General features: G+C 43.4%; 1 protein-coding gene across 1 annotated transcript in view; it reads left to right on the top strand.

The window, feature by feature from the left end:
- The first annotated feature begins 651 nt into the window (after positions 1-651).
- ZFYVE9 (zinc finger FYVE-type containing 9) overlaps positions 652-16,401 on the top strand; it is a 184,506-nt gene continuing 168,756 nt past the window's right edge. Inside the window, 1 exon segment of the mRNA XM_028489397.2 lies at positions 652-928. The gene's annotated coding sequence lies outside the window, so the exon portion shown is untranslated.

Genomic DNA, 16,401 nt, shown 5'->3' with positions numbered 1-16,401 from the left:
TGTCTTCTCTTGCTCAGCATGTTATTATTATTATTATTTTTCTATTTTGGGGGAGGTTGGGGGTTAAGGGTTTGGTATCCGTAGGATAAATTCCTCAAACGCACTGCCACAAGATCCAAAAAAAATTAAGGTCAAAGACAATTCCTTCATCTGTTTCGGGAGAGGATTGGGGGAGGGGGGGAAGGTTGGTTCTGGGTCACTCTTCTTGCATCCAGACACACTGAAGGGATTAGGAGGAATCCCCCTTGAATCATGAGAGATGAAAACGAGGAGATTCCCTCACACTCCTGCTCTCGGGTGAAGGTCCGAGTGACGGGAACGTTCACGTACCTTCTGGAGAGAAAGAAAAGGTGCAAAGGTGCTCAGGGCCTGAGGACTGGGGAGAGGGGAGGGGACCCACCAAGGTCGGTGGGGACCGAGGGGCTTCCCGCTCCCGGGAGGCGTCGTCGGGGGCGGGCCGGGGGCCCGAGGGCTGCATAGGGAACACGGGGCACCGCCAACGGCAGGCCGCGCTCCCTCGCGTTCCCTGCAGCTCGTGCCCGGCGGCCGCCGCAGTCCCCGCGCCGTAGCCGGGCGTGGGGTCCAGGGGGCGCTGTGGCCCAGCGGCGCCGGCGGCAGGAGCGGCCACGGCGACGCTGGAGGCTTCGCGGAGGATCCCCGCTCGCAGCACCTCGGTTGTCCCGCCGCAGCCTTGCGCCCCCAGCCCGGCTCAGCGGCGCTCCTGCGGGATCCGCGTGGCTGCGGCGGCCCGGGAGCCCGATGCGGCTCGGCGAGCGCTGGGCCTGAGCAGCAGCGGCAACCACAGCTCCCTCAGGAGTGGGAGGCTTCGCGGCGGCGCCTGGGGCCGGGCCGGTGCCCTCCGGAGGAGGCTGTCTGCTCAGGGACGACCCCCACGGCCATGCTGAGGCGGCGGCGGCCGCTGCTCGAGGTGAGTGTGGCCCGGCGCGGTCCCGTGCTCGTTGGCCTTCGGCCGCCCGGGAGGGTCCTGGGCAAGCCCTCGGGCCGGGCTGACGGGGCGTCCTGCCGGTGCGGCCGCCTCCCCCACCCCGCGGCTAGGGGGGCCTCAGCCCTTCTTTCTCGCGTCCCCCGGGAGGCCGGAGGCGCGTGGGGGGCGACTAGGCCCCGTGTCGCCGGGAAGCCCTCGACCCGGCCTGGGCTCCGGGGCGGCCGGGTGTGTGCAGCGGGGGACTGGCAGGGTCGTTGGCACCCTTCGGGTTGGCCCCAGCGCCGGGCCGAGCGCAGCCTCTTATCCTGGGCCCCGCACGTACATCCCGGAGGGAGGCAGAGGACGCCTGTTTGCGAACAGCCTGGGCTTTTCCGCGCCCCGTGCTGAGTCCCGCAGAGTCCCGGGGGGAGGGGCGGGAGGGCAGGGAGAGAGAAAGAGCGCAGAAAGTGCGGGGCCCTGAAAGCCCTAGGAACTCCTGGAGTGTCATTCACCCACCTGACTGGGCTGAAGACAACCGTTTGCGTCTTATTTGAGGTGAAATTTCATCACCTACCGGTAGCTCATCTTTGCCTTCTTCTGTTACATTTTGCTTCTAAGCGTGGTTTGCCTTGGAGAAAGCCCCCTCCCAGCTTTGCGATGTTAAGTTTCCTAGATAAATACAATTAAAAAAATATCTTAAAAAAACAAAACAAAACACCAAAGGTCTGGTCTCCCGCCCCGCCATGAGAGAGTGTAAATATTTTAATGCCTCAGTTCTCGTTACAAAATTGTCTTCCTAAATAGATCCATAGGATAGATGACAAGAGGATTTTAAAAAGTCATGCTAATAACAGATACCTGATAGAAATAGGACATATTGTAAATTTTAGTAGTTAAGTGATTTGTTCTGGTATTAATTTAAAGAAAGTTAGTGATTACAGTTTGGTACCATAAGTCAAATATTTGGGTGTTTGTAGTTTATGATAAATGTGGTTCAGGTTATTTTTGTTTCCCATTATGTATGTGAAGGTTGTAGGATTAATAAATACTTATAAAACTTTTATAATCCTGAAAAAAATATGCTTATTGTAGAAAGTTCAGAAAGTACAGAGAGGTACTATGCCAACCCTCAGTAAATATTTAATAATGGGGGAAAAGTCACCCATAATCTCAGAACATTTTGATGGTCATTTAAAGTTTAAAATGGACTTGTATTGTTGGTGATTAAATTATTATCTCTGTATTAGGTTCAAAGTTAACTGTTCCATTTTACTGTTGAACATCCAGTCATTTGTATAAGACCTATAAAAATGTTTTACTAAATTACATTGCAGTCATAGTTGAATTCATCAATTAAAACAGAATAACATGGGTGACTACCTAAAAGACCCCTGATTTACCTTCTGTGCAGCATGTGAAGCTCCAGGTCTAGGGAGGTTTTGTGCATTAAATGTTTTTTGGGGACCTATCCTATTCGATGCCATAGCCTTGTATTGTATTTGTAAGATTTTTGCTTAAATATTTACAACTGTAAAAAATTGGCTCCATTAAAAAATTTGGGGGAGGTAGATGAATTTAGGTTTAAAAAAATCTAATTCAGTTCTTAGTGTGTCCCTGAAGACTACCAACATTAGAATCAGCTAAGAGTGCTTATTAAAATATGCAGATTCCTGGCCATTTGAATCAGAATTTCTAGAGATGGTGGTGGCCCAAGGAGCTTCACTTTTATCAAGCTCCCCAGTTCTTAGTCCTACTAAAGTTTGAGAATCACTGGTAATAAGTTTCAAGTTAATTAACCTTGTCAAGCTGAGTGAAAGTATCTGTTTTCTAGCAAAGCTATAAATCTTAAGTGGCAATACAGTCATTTCTCATAGTGACAGATAATGGTGCTAATCTTAGAAAAATCGTATTTCTAGGGACAGCTGATTCAACCAACAAACATTTATAGGGACAGTTGATTCAACCAACAAACATTTATTGAGAGCCTTTTCTGCTAGCTGTGGTGTTACAGAAGGATACCTGACCACTTACCTTGGCTCTTAATCTTGGACTTCAATGTCACTGTCTGTAAAATGAAGATAGTTATCATACTTATCTTGCAAGGCTTTAAGGATAAATACATATGAAAAAGCTTTGTAGTCTGTGAAAGATCTTTATAAAATTTTAGCTGTTAATATTAAGTGCCAGGTCCTGTCTTTGGTGTTATGAGAAACACAAAAATGACCAAGGTCTGTGCTAGCAACTAGCTAATTGTAGAAGCAGGACATGTTTAATTAACTGTTTTTTTTTTTTTTTTTGCGGTATGCGGGCCTCTCACTGTTGTGGCCTCTCCCGTTGCGGAGCACAGGCTCTGGACGTGCAGGCTCAGCGGCCATGGCTCACGGGCCCAGCCGCTCCGTGGCATGTGGGATCTTCCCGGACCGGGGCACGAACCCGTGTCCCCTGCATCGGCAGGTAGACTCTAAACCAATGCGCCACCAGGGAAGCCCCTGTTTTTTTTAATAAATTTATTTATTTTATTTATTTATTTTTGGGTCTTCGTTGCTGTGTGTGGCCTTTCTCTAGTTGTGGCGAGTGGGGGCTACTCTTCGTTGTGGTGCGCGGGCCTCTCATTGTCGTGACTTCTCTTGTTGTGGAGCACGGGCTCTAGCCGCACGGGCTTCAGTAGTTGTGGCACATAGGCTCAGTAGTTGTGGCTCGCGGGCTCTAGAGCACAGGCTCAGTAGTTGTGGTGCACGGGCTTAATTGCTCCGTGGCATGTGGGATCTTCCCGGACCAGGGCTCGAACCCGTGTCCCTTGCATTGGCAGGCGGATTCTTAACCACTGTGCCACTAGGGAAGTCCTAATTAACTGCTATAAGGCAGAGTCAGATAAGTGTTGTAATTGAGTGGAACATGCTGGATCTCTATTTAAGGCTTCTATGTTTAATCCAGTAGCTTGCCCTTTAAGAATATTAATAATTTTTATGTATGGTCATTCCTTTTCCTTCTAATTCCTGATTCAGTGTTTTATTCTTTAAGGATAAAATTGTATATGTTGCCTGGTGAGCAATAGTTTTATGTTAACTCCTTGAGAAAGACGGTGTGAGTGGAGATGATCCCATTTCTTCCTGTTACATTCCATTCAGTAAACTTTTATTTGGCACCTGTTATGTGCTGGCCGCAGACTAGTTGCAGGGCACAAAGCTTCTTTAAAAGATAACTGCTTAGATTTTTAACTTACATTCTCATGTTGCTAAAGGGATGGTGTGTGTGGTGTGTTTTGTGGTTGTTAATTGCATGATGTGGTGCAGAATATGGAGTCAGATGTGAGTACGAATCCTTACTGCGATCTTACTGCACTCTTATAGCAATGTGACATTTAGATCCTGAGTTTCTTATGTGCTATTGGAGTAATGGTACCCCTCAGTAGTCAGGGCAGTAGAACAGGTTCCATGAGATAAAAGTAATCAAAAGCAGTTAACTCAGTGTCTGTCACATAGAAGGTGCTCAATAAATGCTCAATTCCATTCCTCCTTTTGGAGAAAACAAAAACAAAAACCAGGCATTGGAATTTCTGTGTGACTTAAAACTTGGTAGCTTTAATTTTTTAGAGAATGAGTTTACTTTTGGAATTTTTGGAAATTTTTGATAGAAAACAATTTTGATCTATTACACATATTTTCCATTTCATTTTTAGCAAATAAATAAGCTCTTCCCTGTGTCTAGCTAATAAATTAGCCATTCTCTGTGAAAATATATTTGTTACATTTTCAGAGTTTTATTCATTTTTCGATTATTCATTTTCAGTTTTACATGATCTTTGATTTTACTTGTGTGTACCTGACTTTCATTATATAGAACAACATTCTTAGTATATAATAATCAGTGAAAGATACATAGTTGCAGTTACCAAATAGAAATAGTTCATATACTTAGTTTTCAAAAAGCAGTATCAATTTATTAAACTTACATTATTTAAGAATTGAAGAATCTTCAAAACATAGACTTTTCCTTACATAACTGCAGTAGATTAGAACTAGATTTTTATAACCTGTCAGATATGGGGTCCAGTCTTTTCTTATAACCTGTATAACCCTGGACAAGTTTCTTACCCCCTTTAAGCCTCAATTTATTCTCCTATAAAATGAAGCTGATAATACCCATCTTATAGGATTATTGCGAGGATTAAATGATATAATGTTTAAGTCAGAGCTGTAATTCAGTCCCACGAGTCCTGGTAAATCAGTGTTACCCTTGAAGTGGAAAATATACTTCTTGTTTACTTCTGTTTGAAAGAGCTTGAAAGGTCATTATTTATGGAGTTTACTACCAAGAATATAAAATCGGTATGATCAATTTGTAAGTATTAGAGATTGCTAAATTAAGGAGAAACCAAGGTGTCAGTATTAGCATTTTAACTGTGTAGTTAGTAGAATGTCTTCCACTTTATAATACTCCGTAAGTTTTATTTAATAAAATAATTTAAATGTTATTTATAAAATATTTCCTGTTAAAAATTTTTCTTTTGAATTATTATAAATAGCCCATTCACAGAACTGAACTATCAGAAAAATTAAAACAGTATATACTGTTTTGTATTTATGAAGTACTTTTTGAGAGCCTTTAATAAAATAAGGTAAAGATGAGGAAATTTCTTTGGACACACTGAAATCAAGAAAAAGCCATTGAATTCATAGTGGGCAAGGGAGGCTTAATGCATGTTGATGAGTCTGTTGAGGTGTTCAGGATTTTATATTACAGAACTCTTTGTAAAAATCCTAAATTTTTTTCTGTAAATTATCTTTTAGTTTAAATTTCTTACATTTGTTTATTTAAGCTTAAAAATGCTTTTGCGGCCCTAGCTTTTGACTATAATAGTTTCTTTAGTTGATAATTCTGTAGTGATTTATCATCTTTTCAACTTTCTGGTTGTTTATGATAATACATCCTTAAGGATATGTGACTTAATATCAATGATGATAGTTCTGTTGCATTTTTTAAAATACAGAGGTAGTAAATTCATGCCTTAGATTAAAAAAATTAAGCTTAAATGGAAATTTTTAAAAAATTCTTTATTTTTTATTTTGGCTGCATTGGGTCTTCGTTGCTGTGCACGGGCTTTCTCTAGTTGCTTTGAGCGGGAGCTATTCTCTTGCAGTGCACGGGCTTCTCATTGCCGTGGCTTCTCTTTGTTGCAAAGCGTGGGCTCTAGGTGTGCGGGCTTCAGTAGTTGCAGCACGTGGGCTTCAGTAGTTGTGGCCCTTGGGCTCTGGAGCGCAGGCTCAGTAGTTGTGGCGCACGGGCTTAGTTGCTCCATGGCATGTGGGATCTTCCTGTACCAGGGATTGAACCCATGTCTTCTGCATTGGCAGGCGGATTCTTAACTATGGTGCCACCAGGGAAGTCCCAAAATTCTTTATTCTTATATGTAGTGTAGTATAGTCCCCTATTGTTTGTTTCCATTCAAATATTAAAGCTTTTCTATGAGGATTTATAGGACATAGTTCAGAGTCAGCCATAATGACTTGCTAATGTTTCTAAAGCTTTTTCAAACTAGTTAGGAGATTCTGCAGGGAACCATTATTTGAGTAAACAGAGTGCATTTGGGGCCTTCATTCTGCGTACAGTGGATCAGCCACAGTGTTTTCCCATTTGATTATGATCACTCTTAGATCTTTTAATGCTGATTTTGAACTGAGTGGGCTGAAAGTTATACAAGATCGTATAACTGGTTTGTTACACAATCTTATAGTTGCTTTGGATGCCGTAATTTCTATATAAAGCTATAAAGTCTTTTTGCTGGTATTAATGAAGAGGTAAGCATTTCTGTTTGTAATAGTTCTCTTCTAACCTCTCATGGTAGTTTATCTACCAGAATTTGTTTTATTAAAATGAAGAAAGCGTAAATCATATGTTATTATTATTATTTCAAAACACAACAGAGCCTATCTCAGAATTCTGTTTATTAAAATAAAGAACGAGCAGTATCAAAATTTTGTGAAAATATTCCGTCAGGGTTTATGTAATTTTTAGTCTCCATTTTTCATTTTCAATTGAATGAGAGAAACAACCTCTAAAAAGTAATTGAAGTAAAACACTGCCAGTTTAAGAAAAAATTTTAAACTTCAGAATACATCATCTAGACCTTTTTGTAATTCTGGTGATGTAATAGCTGCCAAAGTTTTTTGTTTTTGTTGTTTTAAAAAATTAGTGCTAAAGTAAATTATTTTTGAGATTGTTGTGAGGTCACTCTTGGAAATTTCTGCTCAGTGGTTAAAAAACAAGATTAAGATTCTTTATTCTGGCACAGCCCTTCATGGTCTGGTTCCAACCTAATCCATGGGGTCTACTATTCATTGGCCAATGAGTATTGTATCATATTATGCCTATAATAAACCTCTAGCTTGCCTGGGCATTTTATAAAATGTGTGTGGCTAAAATTGGAAGTAAAATATAAAATGTAGCTGCATGCCCCATTATCCAGTCCTCCCAAGATTCCAGGTTTACAACATTTTCCTTGATTTCTTTTGCCTTTTATTGCTTATTTGGGTAATGTAAAAGTTTTGTCAACGGTGTGCTATCTTTCTGGTGGGTGTTTCATGTCTGTTATTTATAATTCTTAAAATGATCCTATAATACCCATGGTATCGTGGATGCTTTACAGCTGAAGGAACTGAAGCTTGAAGAGTTTTATTGACTTTCCTAAGCCCACATCCATGATTCAAACCATATAACTCTGACTACAAACTCCACACTCTTTTTCATCATGTGAACGTCCCCATGTGTTCTGTATTTGTTTTATTATAAGATTTTCCATAGTGCTTTAGGAAGTATTCAAATTAGAAGAGCACAACTTTAGTTGATTTGTCTTTGAAGTATGCTATTGGCATGTAGCAATTTGTGTAAAAAAAAGATGTGTATGTGCATATATTTTGGGAATTTCTGCTTTCATATACTTTTTTTTTTTTTTTTTTTGTGCGGTACGGGGGCCTCTCACTGTTGTGGCCTCTCCGGTTGCGGAGCACAGGCTCCGGACGTGCAGGCTCAGCGGCCATGGCTCACGGGCCCATCCGCTCCGCGGCATGTGGGATCCTTCCAGACCGGGGCACGAACCCGTGTCCCCTGCATCGGCAGGCGGACTCTCAACCACTGTGCCACCAGGGAAGCCCCATATACTTATTTTTGAAGTAGATAAATGCCTGCTTTGTGATTATTAGATAAGTATCCTAACTGATCTCTGGACCTCATTTTTCTGATCTGAAAATGAGTGGTGGGCTAGATGTTAAGGCCCTTTCCACATTTAATATTCTATTCAATATTTCTAAAGAAGAGCTCAATGAAAAGATAGATGGCATGTGGACAACTCTAGGCAATGGTGACTAAATGTCACTAATGAAGTAACTGCATGGGGGGGGCAGTGGGCTGTGGGTAGTGGCTGAGGAAGATAGAATCAAGACCAAGGGATTGTAATTTACATAAAAGTTTCCCCTGTAATGAATAAAGAGAATATATTTCTGAATAAAAACACAAAAACTCTGGAAATTAGCTGGATGAATAGTTTGTGACTGAGGCCTTTTCCCGCTCTACTTGTTATTCCCTTTCTTCTGCCCTTTCTTGTGATGTGTTTATGTTTGTGAAAAATGCATATAGAGCTGTGTTATATGAAAATAACCAGATCACCAGTAGCACACTTGAAATAATTAAAGCTTTCATATTGCTCATAAAGTGGGAATTCAGTAATTAAAATGTGGACCCATTGTTGTAGATCTTAAGAGAATTTGTTGAGAAAGCAAAGGAGGGCATGTTTTGCATTCAAAAAGGATAAAATGCATTTTAGTGACAAAACTTTTATATAGCCTACCCACCCTGGAGGTATTAGAGATGCTAATATTGACGTGTAGGTAATCAGGTGATGTTTTGACTGGTTGGAAAATTGTTACCCAGCTAGAAAATTGTCATACTTTTCCTTGTTAGCTTTTTCTGCAGTCCTTGGATCAGTGAATCTTGACTTAGCAAAGAAATCATCCTCGACCAGGGGCAAGGAAGTGTTCTTTAGTCAAATACAATAAATTTGGTTTTTTTTTTAGCATACTAGATCCCTCAGGTAGAGATTTGTAACTGCACATTAGTATTTTAAAAACTGAGGAGTAAAAGTAAAGAAATTTGTTTCACTTTATTTAGCAGTATATTACCCAGACTAATTGGCCGTGGAACCCTTTTTATCCACATAATAGTTAGTAGTACAGCTTTTACTGATCTAGGTCAACTTTTATCTGTTTTATAAAAAAGCCTCACCCTCACAATATCCATGGCTATTTGAACCCTCCGGTGATCAGCCCTGATTACTTCCTGAAGGACTTCATTCTGTTGTTGGTTACTGCTGATTATTAGAAAATTTCTTTTGTATTTAACCAAAGATCTGCTTTTCTTTAACTTCTATCCTTTTGTTGTTTTCTTCTCTAAAATTATACAGAATAAATACTCTCATTTTAATATCTGAAGCTGACAAGATAATATCTTGTCTTTCCTGGCATAGTTAATTAAAAGCTCAGACTTTGGAGTTAGACTGCGAGGGTTCAGATTTTAGTTTCACTGCTTTTGCCTTGTGATCTTGGGCAAGTTAATTAATGTCTCTGTGCCTCAGTTTCCTCATCTGTAAAAAGGGAATAACAGTAGTACTTTAGTGGACTAAATGAGATGATCCATATAAAGAGTTAATTACAAAGTGTGTTGGTTTGGTCCTCTGGGAAGCATTGATATTTTTCTTTTGGCTGTGTTCGGTCTTCGTTGCTGCGTGCGGGCTTTCTCTGCTTGCGGCGAGCAGGGGCCACTCCTCGTTGCAGTGTACGGGCTTCTCATTGTGGTGGCCTCTCTTGTTGCGGAGCGTGGGCTCGAGGCTCGCGGGCTTCGGTAGTTGTGGTGTGCAGGCTTAGTTGCTCCGCGCCATGTGGGATCTTCCCGGACCAGGCGTCTGAACCTGGCTCCCCTGCATTGGCGGGCAGATTCTCAACCACTGTGCCACCAGGGAAGTCCCCCCTGGGAAGCATTGAAATGGAGTTACTAGTGCAGGGAATTTTTATGGGGGTAGGTAATAGAATGCCTGTGAAGGGAAAGGGAGAGTAAGCTGAACTGACCAAGGAGAACCTCAGTCTGTGATGACCATCTGGAAAAAAAATCTTGGACAGTCCAGTAAGAAGCTCCAGAGCAAAAACTGCCTGTTAGAGGAGTCCTGCATTAGGAAGAAATGGCCAGGTTCTAGAAAATCCACTGTGTTTAGTCACTGACTAGGAGCTGCCCAAGGAGAGTGTGGACTCCCCTGGAAAGCTGAGATGAATTCTTATATGCTGCAGCTGGAGGCTACTAGCTAACTGTATTCCTTGCACCTGAATGCAGGTTCTTTTTTTGAAGGGAGATCCAAGTGATTGCCACAGTCCCTTTCTTACGCTGTGTGGATCTGTGTCTCTAAACATTTTCTGAGAGCAGCTCCTCCATTTCCATGGACCTCTCTTCCTAATGGGAAAGTTAAAAGTAGGGTAGTGAGACAGGCTTCAGCCTCCATCTCTGTAGCTGGTCTCCAGGTCACAGTGGTTCTCTTTGTCTCCTCCACTATCCAGTCTGAATTCTTGCTATTAGCTATCATTTCTGAAGTTCTTGGTGGTTTGTCTAGTGTTATGACCCAACCCTCATTTTTTATTTAAAATTTTATTTTTGGCTGTGTTTGGGTCTTTGTTGTTGCATGTGGGCTTTCTCTAGTTGCGGTGAGCGGGGGCTACTCTTTGCTGCGGTGATGGGCTTCTCATTGCGGTGACTTCTCTTGCTGCGGAGCACGGGCTCTAGGCACGCGGGCTTCAGTAGTTGTGTCAGGCGGGCTCTAGAGCACAGGCTCAGTAATTGTGGTGTCCAGGCTTGGTTGCTCCACGGAATGTGGGATCTTCCCAGACCAGGGCACGAACCTGTGTACCCTGCATTGGCAGGCGGATTCTTAACCATTGTACCATCAGGGAAGCCCCAGCCCTCATTTCTGAGGGGTCTGAGAACCATGCTCTTCTCAGGCTGGAGTGGTTGCATTTGTCTGTTCACAGTCACAATTGGTCAGGGGAGTATCAAGTGGTACCCAAATGGATAATCTGAATTCCAGATATACTCTTTGATCCCATTATGTAACAGCAGCCCTACTTCACCTGAGGATGAGGTTTAATTAGCCTTATTGTGGTGATTCTACTTCTTGTCTCCTGGTCGTGGGATACACAGAGTCCCAAATTCCCAGGCTGCAGCTGTAATTTATATAGTTCAATATGATCCTATCCTTGATATGTCTCCTGGCAAAAGTGTGCCTAGAACCTTTAACTTTTTTTTTTAACATCTTTATTGAAGTATAATTGCTTTACAATGTTGTGTTAGTTTCTGCTATATAACAAAGAAAAGCAGCTATATTTGTACGTATATCCCCATATCCCCTAGCCAGTTGGTCAGCTTGAGGCATAGTGCTGTATTGGGGGCTCAGTGTCGCTCATTGGTTGGATGTTCAGAGTTGGCAGTAACCTGATTGGGCCTTGGTAAGTGGGCATCCATGCCTCCTTCTCTGCTTCCATCTTCATTTCTGTTACAGTGGCTTCTCTGTTCATGTTCCCATCATGCCAGTTCTGGGTGGCTAATGTCAGCTGTCTGAGTCATTTTGTCTATTTGGTTGTTCATTGTCTCTTCTGCATTGGATGCTTTCTGATGGGCATTAACACGTAAAAAAGATTTTCACACTTTATGCTCACTCCTGTATGTTCATTCATTTGCCTCCACTCATATCTTCTTGCATCCGTTGTACAGTCTTTTTCCTTAAAGACACCTAACCAGGTACTCAGTCCATTTGCCATTGCCCATGAGTCTGTATATATTCTCATCTCAGGCCACATTTCTTTCTACACAAAGTACATCACTTGAAGCTCCATCTTAGGGAGACTTTCCCTTTCCACTGTCACGGCCACCCCTAAGTGTGGCTGTAATGAACCTGTTTTTTTTTTTTTTTTTGTGGGTATGGGGCCCCCCCCTGCTGCGGCCTCCCCCCGTTGCGGAGCACAGTAGCTCTGAATCAATTTCCTCATCTGTAAAGCAGAAAAAGACACATATCTTTTTTTTTTTTTTTTTTTTTTTTGTGGTATGCGGGCCTCCCTCTGTTGTGGCCTCTCCCGTTGCGGAGCACAGGCTCCGGACGCACAGGCTCAGCGGCCATGGCTCACGGGCCCAGCCGCTCCGCGGCATGTGGGATCCTCCCAGACCGGGGCGCGAACCCGGTTCCCCTGCATCGGCAGGCGGACGCGCAACCACTGCGCCACCAGGGAAGCCCAAACCTGTTGTTTTTTTTCAGCTTGCATTCACATACTGAGCTGACCTATTTATAAGCCAAGCTTTGGCTTTTATGTCCTCCTTAACTTGGTTGTATAGGATCCTCCAAACAGCTATAGATGTGAGCTGAGGAAGGGTGCTGGCACAACTGTGGTAAGTGTCAGGGAAGTCTTGACTGCCTACTTACGTAGCTTACTTGTGCCCTTTGGTTCTGCTTGGGTTTGATTTTTGATGTACTATTTCCATCTCATAATGGATTGTTACTGAGCTCACTTGAGTTTATGACTTGGAGAGTCCTGTTGAGCCCAGCTCATTATGGGCAGTTCTGGACGTATGGTGCCCAGTTGTCAAAGCATTCTATCTCTTCCAGAGCCCAGTAGCACAGCAGGAGTTGTTTTTCTAATAGCATGACTTTTCTGCAGAACTCCAGGGGCCTGCATTGTAATTCTCCCACTTGGGCTTGCTATAAAGTCTATACTGTGTCTGTCCCCACCATTTATACCTTCAATAGCATAGGAACTGCTTGCACTACAACCTGGACCTACTGCAGAGTTGTTTACTCCACTCAAAGCTGGCAGCCTTTCATATTACTCAGTACATGGGCCACAGCAGTGTATAGAATGTGTTGACTCTAGAATCTGAAGAAACCTAGCAGACCTTGTGCTTCCTTTTTTTTTTTTTTTTTTTTTTTTTTTAATAGTAGGGATGCGAGATGCAGCAGTTTGTCTTTTGCTTTGGAGGGAGTGTGTTGGCATAACCTTAACCACTGGATTCCTAAAACTTCACTGAAATGGCAGATCCCTGAATATTCATAGTTTTTCTCCCATCCTTTGGAGCACATATATCCTTCAGTGTGCTAGCCATCTCTTGATCATCTTGCACGATCAACATGATGTCACTGATTTACTAGATTAGTGTGCCATTCTGAGTTCAGATCTCTTCAGACTATCTTATGACAGAGTAGGACAATTAATATAGCCCTGAGGCAAAACTGAGTGTATACTGTTGTTGACTCCATGTGAAAGGAACTATTTCTGATTGGGATAGAAAAGAACTCATTTGCCAAATCAATGGCTGTATGCCATGTACCTGAGGCTATATATATCTGCTGTAGCAAACATATTACATCCAGCATGGTAGCTATGGTCATGGCTGCTACTTGGTTGAACTGTGGTAGTCTTCAATCATTCTCTAGGATCCAGCTGGTTTCTACAGAGGACAGACTAGTGAATTAAACAAACATATGAAAGGGACCACTACCCCCGCATCTTTGAGATCCTTAAGGGTGGCGCTAATCTCTGCCATTCCTCTTACCTCCACCCCCGACACAATATTTTTTTGATTTACTGTTTTGGCTGAGGAGTGGGGAGACATTTTTAGCTCTCATTTGGCCTTTAAATTGCTAAGTATGCCAATCCCGTTTATGTATTCAGGGCCTGGGAAAATAAGTGCTGGGTCGGTCAGTGGACTGTGAACCTACCATAAGCTAGACTTTGGCCAGAACTCTATTTCTTACTTAGTTCCTATATTCCTTCCCCTGTAACTGGGCCATAATTATGTTCCACGTTTCTAGATATCAATGTTAACTCAGCCTCTGTGACCGGTAGTTCTTCAGATGTCTGGGAATTTTCCTTTCCCCACTATACCTATATAGTCACCTGAGTAAATAGTCATAGGTCCCTTTGGGGAAATATATATATGCATATAAAATTTGTTGCAGGGTCCTTACTCCTGGGGACCCATCCATCTCTTTAAGTCCGTCGGTCTGGATCTGAAAACTGGCTCAGGTCCAGGAATTAGGCAAGGGATAGTAGCTTTTTATTGAGGCAAGTACTCTCAGTCTTGTGCTTATCTGTTCTTGCCTTGCTTTGATTGTGTATATATTAATAAGCAGCACTGTTGTTGATTGCCTGTCTGTTTTGCTCTAATGACAACAAGTTCTGTTAGCTCTCTCCCCGGCTCCCTGTGGGTCAAGCTTTATTGGCTGTCTCCCACCTTGCAAGTCATGATGATAGTGTGGTCCATTAGCTTCTGTTATTTTGTTTTTTTTTCAATAAACTTATTTACTTTATTTATTTTTGGCTGCATTGGGTCTTCATTGCTGCATGCAGGCTTTCTCTAGTTGCGGCGAGCGGGGGCTACTCTTCGTTGCAGTGCACGGGCTTCTCATTGCAGTGGCTTCTCTTGTTGCAAATCACGGGCTCCAGGCACGCGGGCTTCAGTAGTTGTGAGTGGGCTTCTGTAGTTGTGGCGCATGGGCTTAGTTGCTCCGTGGCATGTGGGATCTTCCTGGATCAGGGATTGAAACCGTGTCCCCTGCATTGGCAGGCAGATTCTTAACCACTGCACCACCAGGGAAGTCCCTAGCTTCCAGTTTTAAGTGCTACCACCTGGCTGCTGTTGCTTTAGAGCCCCATCATTGCCATCATCAGTGAACCAATTTCTGTGACAGCCTCTACTATAGAGGAGAGCCACCGCTTAATTTCTTAGTGATGCTAAGGTCTGTCTCACCAGTGTATTCTTGATGGCCTTGGTGTGTGGTGTGTCTAATCGGCCCTCTTATGGAACATAATTGTCTGGTGGGTCTTATGACCTCACATAATATATCCACTCCAGCGTTCCCCCCTTTCCTGAGCCTTTAATCCCATTATCCTTTCTCTGCCATGGTAATTTAGGCATTTCAACTTCATTCAGTGTGGGCTGTTTTTTCCAGGCTTCTGGGAGTCACCCTAGCAGTGAGTTACAAAACCCTAAGTCCTTGTCACAGTGGTAATCCCCATATTCTGAGACACTGGCCTTCCACCTCCCAGCCAAATTTTACCTTATTCAGTAATGTTTTGGCCTCCTTGATTAAGTACTCTCAAATCCAGCACTGTGGGTATCCTCACTGATTCGGCTGGTATATGCTGGCTAATTCTTGCAGCAACTTTGGGGTGTTGTCTCTTTTCTCTCTTATCAGGCCCAAGATGTCCTTAACGGGATTAACATTAATTATTATCATGGCAACCAGGAGTGGAGGTGGGGGGCAGATCTTGAGGGGAGCTCTTGTTGCCTTGCAGGTGAGAGACCTCTGAGGTGTATTCCTGCACAGTGGGAAGTGCCAGCATCATCTCTGCAGACTCTGGGAGTGCAGAGGAGTCTGGAGAATCAAAATCTTTGGGGGCAACCATCTTAGTTGTCCCTACCCCATGTATCAGGCTTCCATGTTTTCCAAACCAGGACGCTGACCTTAGTATAACAAACCTGCCCTGACTGAGCATTCAGTCATCTTTGAAGCATTTCTGCCTTTAACTATCTTTTTCTGCTCTTTCACTGTAAGTGATAAGGACTTGTTTGTGAACTACCAGAGAGCCCTCTGGCTTTCACACTTAGTTTCCAATTGTTAGCTGCCCTTTCTAGGGAGTCAGTACAGCTGACAGCCAGCCATTCCATTGTTCTTATTTGTATTGCTCCCCTTACACTTTTCAGACATCACAGTCATTACACCACATGGCATGTTCCTCTTTGTTTTTTTAAAAATTAATTAATTAATTTTTGGCTGAGTCGGGTCTTTGTTGCTGCGCATGGGCCTTCTCTAGTTGCAGAGAGCGGGGGCTCCTCGTCGTTGCGGTGCGCAGGCTTCTCATTGTTGTGGCTTCTCTTGTTGCAGAGCACGAGCTCTAAGCGTGCGGGCTTCAGTAGTTGTAGTTTGTGAGCTCTAGAGCACAGGCTCAGTAGTTGTAGTGAACGGGCCTAGTTGCTCCGCGACATGTGGGATCTTCCCGGACCAGGGCTCGAACCCATGTCCCCTGCATTGGCAGGCGGATTCTTAACCACTGCGCCACCAGGGAAGCCCGCGTGTTCCTCTTTGGAAGCATTATCCCAAGAAAGTTTTAGCACTTTTCGCAAGAAGGTTTTAGCATTTGGGCCACCGTCTTGTTGCCCGGGACTGTCTGTGCCTCACATACCACCCAGGATGAGATCCTATTGCCGGTGGGACAGTAAGTGATCTAGTTTCCAAACCGCATTCTTACTTTCTGCTCTCTCAGTCCATTTCTGGTACCCCCTGTGCCAATTTGAGTCCTTCTGGAAGCCGATGTCAAGACAGAGTTAGGAATACAAGAGGTATAAGGGGGAGGGGGAGGATTCCTATGAAAGGAAAGGGGAGGAAACAGAAT

This window comes from Physeter macrocephalus, chromosome 4, assembly GCF_002837175.3.
Source record: "Physeter macrocephalus isolate SW-GA chromosome 4, ASM283717v5, whole genome shotgun sequence".
NCBI classification, from domain to species: domain Eukaryota; kingdom Metazoa; phylum Chordata; class Mammalia; order Artiodactyla; family Physeteridae; genus Physeter; species Physeter macrocephalus.
Note: the sequence above shows the minus strand (reverse complement) of the source record. Positions and strands in the feature narration are given on the sequence as shown.